Raw genomic sequence first — 6,960 nt, 5'->3', positions numbered from 1 at the left:
GTCTGTTTACTTGTTTACTATGAAAATTTGTATTTACACCGATGAACTGTAAAGTTTAAGGTAATAAATATTTTGAATAGATAAAATACACATGATAATAGAGTACACCACAATCTGTTTGTGAAGACGTGCGTAACAACATAACAGATGACATAATTGCAATAATATACAATGGTATGTGTATATATAAGTTAACCCTTCAGAATCAGAAAAGAAAGTACAAGGTTAACCAATCATTTACAGCATAACACAAACTATCTTACTAATATACAACATAGTATTACTATATACAACATATGCAGATATAAGACGAAAGAATAACTATTATTAATCAAAAATTGCATAAAAACTATTGCATTTTGTTTCTACTATAAATTGAATTAAGAAAGTAGCTTTACATCCAGCTTTTAAAATAAAAGACCATGGTTTTATGTTTAAAGTTTATGTGCTATTTCATGAGATATAAGTGAGAGAAAAAACAAGTGTTGATAAAATATCTATGTATAACATAAAACTTGAAAATGCTATGGTAGGTTGAAAATTTATAAATTTCAGGAAAATGAATAAACAGTCTGCAAAGTAAATACACATTTCATTTCATTAAGTGGACATGACACGGTTCAGTTTTCTCCTAAAACTTTCAAAACTTCTGTCTGGTACTTTCCTATCACGACATAAATGGCAGTAAATTTCAAAAAGTTCTTTCAACGTATTTTGTCTGTATTTTTTCATCTTGAAAACATGCAAAATTTCTAGTTCAGGGGCCGTCCAAAAAGTTTTTACAGCCATAGGAAGGTGCTTTGAAAGTGTTTTTTCTACATCTTGACATTGCGTGTCCTCTTCATAATCCTCCACGACATCTTGAATGTGGTTAATATCTTCACTTTCTTCAGTTGGCTTTGGATTTTCCACTTCTGGTTTTTCTGCAGTTGTAGCTATAGCGGTAGCCTTCGGCAACTGAAAAGGTATGGTTTTATGTAGGCGACGAATTTTGAGGGTCCCAACGAAAGACAAATCTATTTTCCCCAGTATTTCTAACAATTGCATTGTAAATTGATTTACAGGAAGTGTCGAGAGCATTGGTTCTATATTTTTAAAGTTTACAAACCACTGCTGTTGAATCAATGCTACACAAGAAAGAAATGTCAGTGTGTCCAGAAGTTGTCTAGCATTTAGTCTTTTCTTCATTTTGTTAAGCTTTTCCATTACAGGTATAATCCAAGGGAATGATGTTCCTCTCAGATAGTTGAATTTTCTAGCATATACTAGTTGTCGCCTCTCAAGCTCTTGTATAATCGACGTGGTTAACCTCTCCGCTTCTGCTTTATTACTGCCATCAGGTGAACAAAACTCAACAAATTTATTCGAGATTAACCTGAAAGTCTTGTTTCCAGCTGTATCCCATGTTTGAATAACAGGGAAACGCACTAGTTGATTTTCCATGATACCTGAAAATTAAATGATATAGATTTAAACAATGTCAATGCACAAGTGGTATAGTGAAATTTGAGATAATATAAAGCAAATTTAGCAGAAAAATAACGACCTTTCTATAAGTTTGTTTATTCGATTTTGTTTATGGCAGTGTATTCAAATATTTAAGGTAAACAATATTTCAAAGTCCAGCAAACATACTATACAAAGAATATTCAAGTATTACCGACACACAAATGTCTATAAGTACACAAGTATCAATGATGAAATTCGCCCTGCGCCTACCATATTATACAATAATGTATGTCCCTAGTTGTCTTTTTGTTAAAATTAAAATGTATATATTAAGAATCTGAAACTTGTGGTGGCACACGGTATCAAGACGTACCATTTACACATTACACATTGCTTTCCATAAAGATGAAAACATTTGTTTGAACATGTCTAATGTTTCTTTTTTGTATATTGGCAAGTTATCCGGTGTTAGTTTTTGCCGTTTAAATGAATAATATAGTGCCCGAATTTATAGAGAGAGCTATTTCTCCAAAACAATTGTGTACAGCAAAGTGCAATAAATAATGAATTTATTAATACCTGATAGTAGGACATCTTGTAACTGTAAGTCTGCTAGGGTAAGAAACTCTATCATCCGCGTACACACTTTGGACGCTCGTGGAGAAGCCATTGCCATAAGACTCATGGCTACATCTTCCCGGGACATTTTTCCTATGCTAACTCCTTTGTATAGTGAATTAGGTTGACCTTGTAGATGTTGGAAAAAGTCAACACAGCTACCAGGAAGTACACTTTGACTGATAAACGAATCTTCAAGAAACCTTTTTATAAACTGTTTTCCCAGCAATTCATACGTACTGTCAAGAAAATTGTGAAAACCGTAGAAAGTTTCTACCTTCGAAATTGCTGTACTGGACTTGAACCAAATTTTAAGTGGTGGTGGCGTGGCTCTGTAAATCCAAGGCTCCAATGCAAGAAATCCAAATTGGCCTGTTCTGCAGTTCATTAGACTAACTGCACCTGGACCTATTTCCACTGCCAATTTGTTCGATACAGGTGAGGCAGGTCTTCCCCATAACATCTTTTCAAGACATAGCTCTGAAGTGAAATATAAGCTTATACATTTTGCACTCAGCACTACAGACATTTATATACATTGATTGACACTCAATTTAGCAGCATTTCTTAAGTATTGACCTCTTACATTCTTGCTTTTATGAAAGACTTTTTTCATGATATACACAACTTCAATCGAAAAATGTGTCATTTTGATTTTAGTGCGAAACATTTCTTTTTTTTTCGCATATTAATTTTCGTATTACCGGTATATCACATCAGACATGATCTGTAGAAATAGTATAAATCATAAGGTGCTCCATGTAGAACAAACAAAGATGAGTATCCGTAATGAACTCTGTCATGGATTGATGAAATCTATTAATAATAATTGTATTGTGTCTTGTTCGACCGTTTTAATGAAGATAGAGTTCTGTTTGTATATCTTAATTTTGACATATACTATTGGTTTTCTATTCATTACAGAAACAAAAATGATTTACACAGGTGTAAATTAAACTACATATGTTCATGGAATTAAAACAGGAAACATATATATTAGAATAAATGGTACCTACACTTGCCATTCGATTATCTTTTTAATAGATACATCCAGGTCTTGAGTTATACACACTAAAATTTCGCAGATCCTAATGAATCTATTGCCAATACAGGTATAAATAGTATATTAAACGCATTTCATAACGTAATCAAGTTACATATCTTCGAATACATTGGTGTTTTTCACATCAGATAGTACACAAATAATGATAATATTATACATACCTAAAGAATATGCTTCCCATGTAGCAGTACTGTCTCCAGTCAGTTGATATTCATCATACAAATTACGAAGTCTTTCTATCATTTGTGTGCCCACTGATCTCAAAGCAGACAAAAGCGAGTCATCAGCATTTACATATGGTACCAATAAATCGTATTTTTGTAACAGTCTTTCTATATTTGGTAATGAAATGTACATATGTGGAGCTATAACATGGGGTATTGGAGGCACTTCAACTACAAACTCCATCCTACATCGAAGATCTCGGAGGAGATTAACATTTTGGTCGAAAGAGAAGATGTACGGGTCAATAGCCCTCTCGATAGCATCACGTGTTGTTTTATTGATAACATCTCCACATACAATTATTCCAGACACAGGATGGTAAACATTGAGGTGTGGACGACGATGTGGAATATCCCCATAAAACTGAACAAACTGAACCTGGTTGGGGATCGTGCATACGTTAAGCACATCAGCCGAAACGTCAATGTTTCTGCCGTCAGTATTAGACTGGAAATTCACGATGTCAGAAAATGAGCAGCAGGAATACATTGTACCTCTGTCCCCGGTCACTTGCTGAATTCCATGCCTGGCCCACAATAACTGCAAATCATTACTTGAAATTGTTACACCAACATGTACTGTCGTCTTTCTTATCATATTAAAACCGGTAAGAGAAATATCATGTTTTGTTCGTTCACCAAATCTGAATGCAAATATTATAGGAATGAGACCATCTGGTAATGTTACCTCGTCAACTGCAACCTGTAGCAACTTCAGAACATCCATACATTCGTCCGGCATAACTGTCCAATGCTTTACACTGTGCAAATCAACCTTCATCAAAGTGTTTCGTGCCCTACCACCCAGTGCAGCACCAGCTGCTTTACATGTCAGAGTTGTTCCGACTGATTTGATATAATCGTAAGTCACTTTTGTCATATTTAAAAATCGTATCTGTTGAAAAACTGTGCCGGGTAGAGGTACAACACCAAGCCATATATGCCACGGACCTTCAATAGATATTTCTGTGCCCTTACACTGTGCTAAGACACTCAGTGTTTGTTCGGAATAGTGACGAAGATCTAAATGTTTCTTCAACTTGGGATAAATCCTTTCCAAACTATTAAATTCATGTCTTAGTATTGAGATATGTGTCAACGGAAATGTTATTCCTGCAAAGCTTGTCAACTCGACTACTATTCCATCGATATCTGGCTGGAAATTCATTGAAGGAATGTCGCACTGGGGCAGTTTTGTCGCTCTTACAACTATTTCGTTGTTTCTATTCAATAAGTGCGACACTTCCTGATTCGCTTTTTGCCATTCCGACATGAAGTTGTCAGTGTTTTCCTCGGCACACTGATATAAGACTGACTCTACAAGGAAAAAAAGTATCAGCTGTTATTAATAAAACGCCAAACAAACTCTCCTTTTCCTAGTATATATAACCAATATAAGCAGTGGAAACAAAACACTTGCAATTTTACTTGCAGAACATAAAGATATTTTAAGTGATCACTAGAATACAACTTGTGAATTATGTCATGTGAAATAATGCAGAAAAAGTCTGGATAAAAACCGACTGCTGTTATAATATTGAAGTGCAATTTTGATTGAGCATACACCATTTCAAAACAAACATTTCATTACTATTAACTCGTTAAGGATGTGACAGGAAGATCTAATAAAATCAGTGTAACTTGTGAATCTGAGCAGGTACAATTTAAGATGGCATTGAACCGATGTGTTATACCAATCTATGCATCAGCTCGCAAATTTCTAGTAAAAGTGGTAGAATGAACTTTTGTTATCAGTACCATAATTGTCACCGAAATAATTTCTTTTTCTCAGATTTATTCGCTCAGGATGAAATATTGAAATCAACGATTTTACTAAAAAAGAAGTTTTACTGCAATAATCATAAGTTTACCTGTATTACTGGGCTCATTTTCATCTAGTTCATCTTGTGTCTGAAAATCCAGAAAAAAAAATTGAATAATTCCTGTTATGTAGACGTTTGTTAAGATGACGAGGGAACACTTTATAAGAGGTTGTTTAAAAAATGATTTCAACATACGACGACAATAGTTTGTCCTTTGAGAATAAACACAGTTACTGTACCTAGTTGTGTAGATTAACAACTTGCATGCATGATTAAAAAGTCTCATATATTATTATTCTCAAGTATAGGTTTCCAAATGAGGATGCTTCAATTTGAGCGAATTATACATTTTTTTAACGCCAGTACAAATGTACAAATTGTAATTGATACAACACTGTGACGAGTAATGTAAAATCACGAAAAGAAACATTAAGTCGTATAACTATAATGCTATCGATACATGCAAAAAGCAAAGAGGAAAATTCAAAACGAAAAGTGCCTAATCAAATGGCAAAATGAAACGACAAAACATATCAAACGAATGGACAACTGTCATACTCCTGACTTGGTACGGGCATTTTTAAATGGTTGATTGAACCTGGTTGTATAGCGCTAAAACTATCATTTGTATGACAGTCGCATCAAATTCCGTTATTTTCACATCGATGCGTGAACAAAACAGACACAATCGGTAAAATAGTCAAAATATGGTCACATCACTGTGTTACAATCTCCAAACAAAAAAATCATTTACAAAAAAGCACAAACAGCATCTATCAAATAAAAAAAAACACATTCAGTGTTTCGCATGTTTGGCGTAAGAAAATGTAAACGTAACATAGGAAGAAATTTTGTCGTTCAAAGCATGTTCAAAACAATTATAATTCCGGATAGGGAATGGTGGTATGCAGGGATAAAAAATGAAAAATGATGTTAGAATTACTTTCAGAAACAGACCGAGTTTATAAATTATCCAGAGGTCTTTTTAAGCGGTAGACATATTTATCGCCCAAAAATAGCCCTCTTGTTCTAATGTGACGTTTAGAAACCATCAATAGCTATCAAAGGTACCAGGATTATAATTTAGTACGCCAGACGCGCGTTTCGTCTACATGAGACTCATCAGTGACGCTCAAATCAAAAATATTTATAAACCCAAACTAGTACAAAGTTGAAGAGCATTGCGGATCCAAAATTCCAAAAAGTTGTGCCAAATACGGCTAAGGTAATCTATGCTTGGGATAAGAAAATCCTTAGTTTTTCAAACAATTCTAAGTTTTTTATACAGGAAATTTATAAAAATGACCACATTATTGATATTCATGTCAACACCGAAGTGTTGACTACTGGGCTGGTGATACCCTCGGGGACGAAACGTCCACCAGAAGTGGCATCGATCCAGTGGTGTAAATAGCTATCAAAGGTACCAGGATTATAATGTAGTACGCCAGACGCGCGTTTCGTCTACATAAGACTCATCAGTGACGCTCAAATCAAATATATTTATAAGCCCAAACTAGTACAAAGTTGAAGAGCATTGAGGATCCAAAATTTCAAAAAGTTCCAATAAACAATCAGAAACATACACAAAAATAATTTTTACCTCTCCTTTCCTCTGTTCTTCTACTTCTAGCTCATGTTCTTCTTCTAACATGTTATCAATCATTTTTTCGACTAACGTTGATATCATGTCTTTAACCTATAAATGTAAAGTATGCATAACTTTATATGTGTGCGAAATTGTTAACAAGGTATGTATTTAGATAAGGAAGATTAATGATTG

At 34.2% G+C, this 6,960-nt stretch overlaps 1 long non-coding RNA gene across 1 annotated transcript; it reads right to left on the bottom strand.

The window, feature by feature from the left end:
* Positions 1–735: 735 nt before the first annotated feature.
* On the bottom strand, positions 736–4,255 carry LOC143074916 (uncharacterized). Its single transcript, XR_012978163.1, has 3 exons — positions 3,292–4,255; positions 2,029–2,547; positions 736–1,448 (listed from the first exon to the last, which is right to left on the bottom strand). It is a non-coding gene; the product is annotated as an uncharacterized LOC143074916 (long non-coding RNA).
* Between the last annotated feature and the right edge of the window lie 2,705 nt (positions 4,256–6,960).

This window comes from Mytilus galloprovincialis, chromosome 5 (genome assembly GCF_965363235.1).
Source record: "Mytilus galloprovincialis chromosome 5, xbMytGall1.hap1.1, whole genome shotgun sequence".
Taxonomy (NCBI): domain Eukaryota; kingdom Metazoa; phylum Mollusca; class Bivalvia; order Mytilida; family Mytilidae; genus Mytilus; species Mytilus galloprovincialis.
This window is presented reverse-complemented; position numbering and strand designations above follow the sequence as displayed.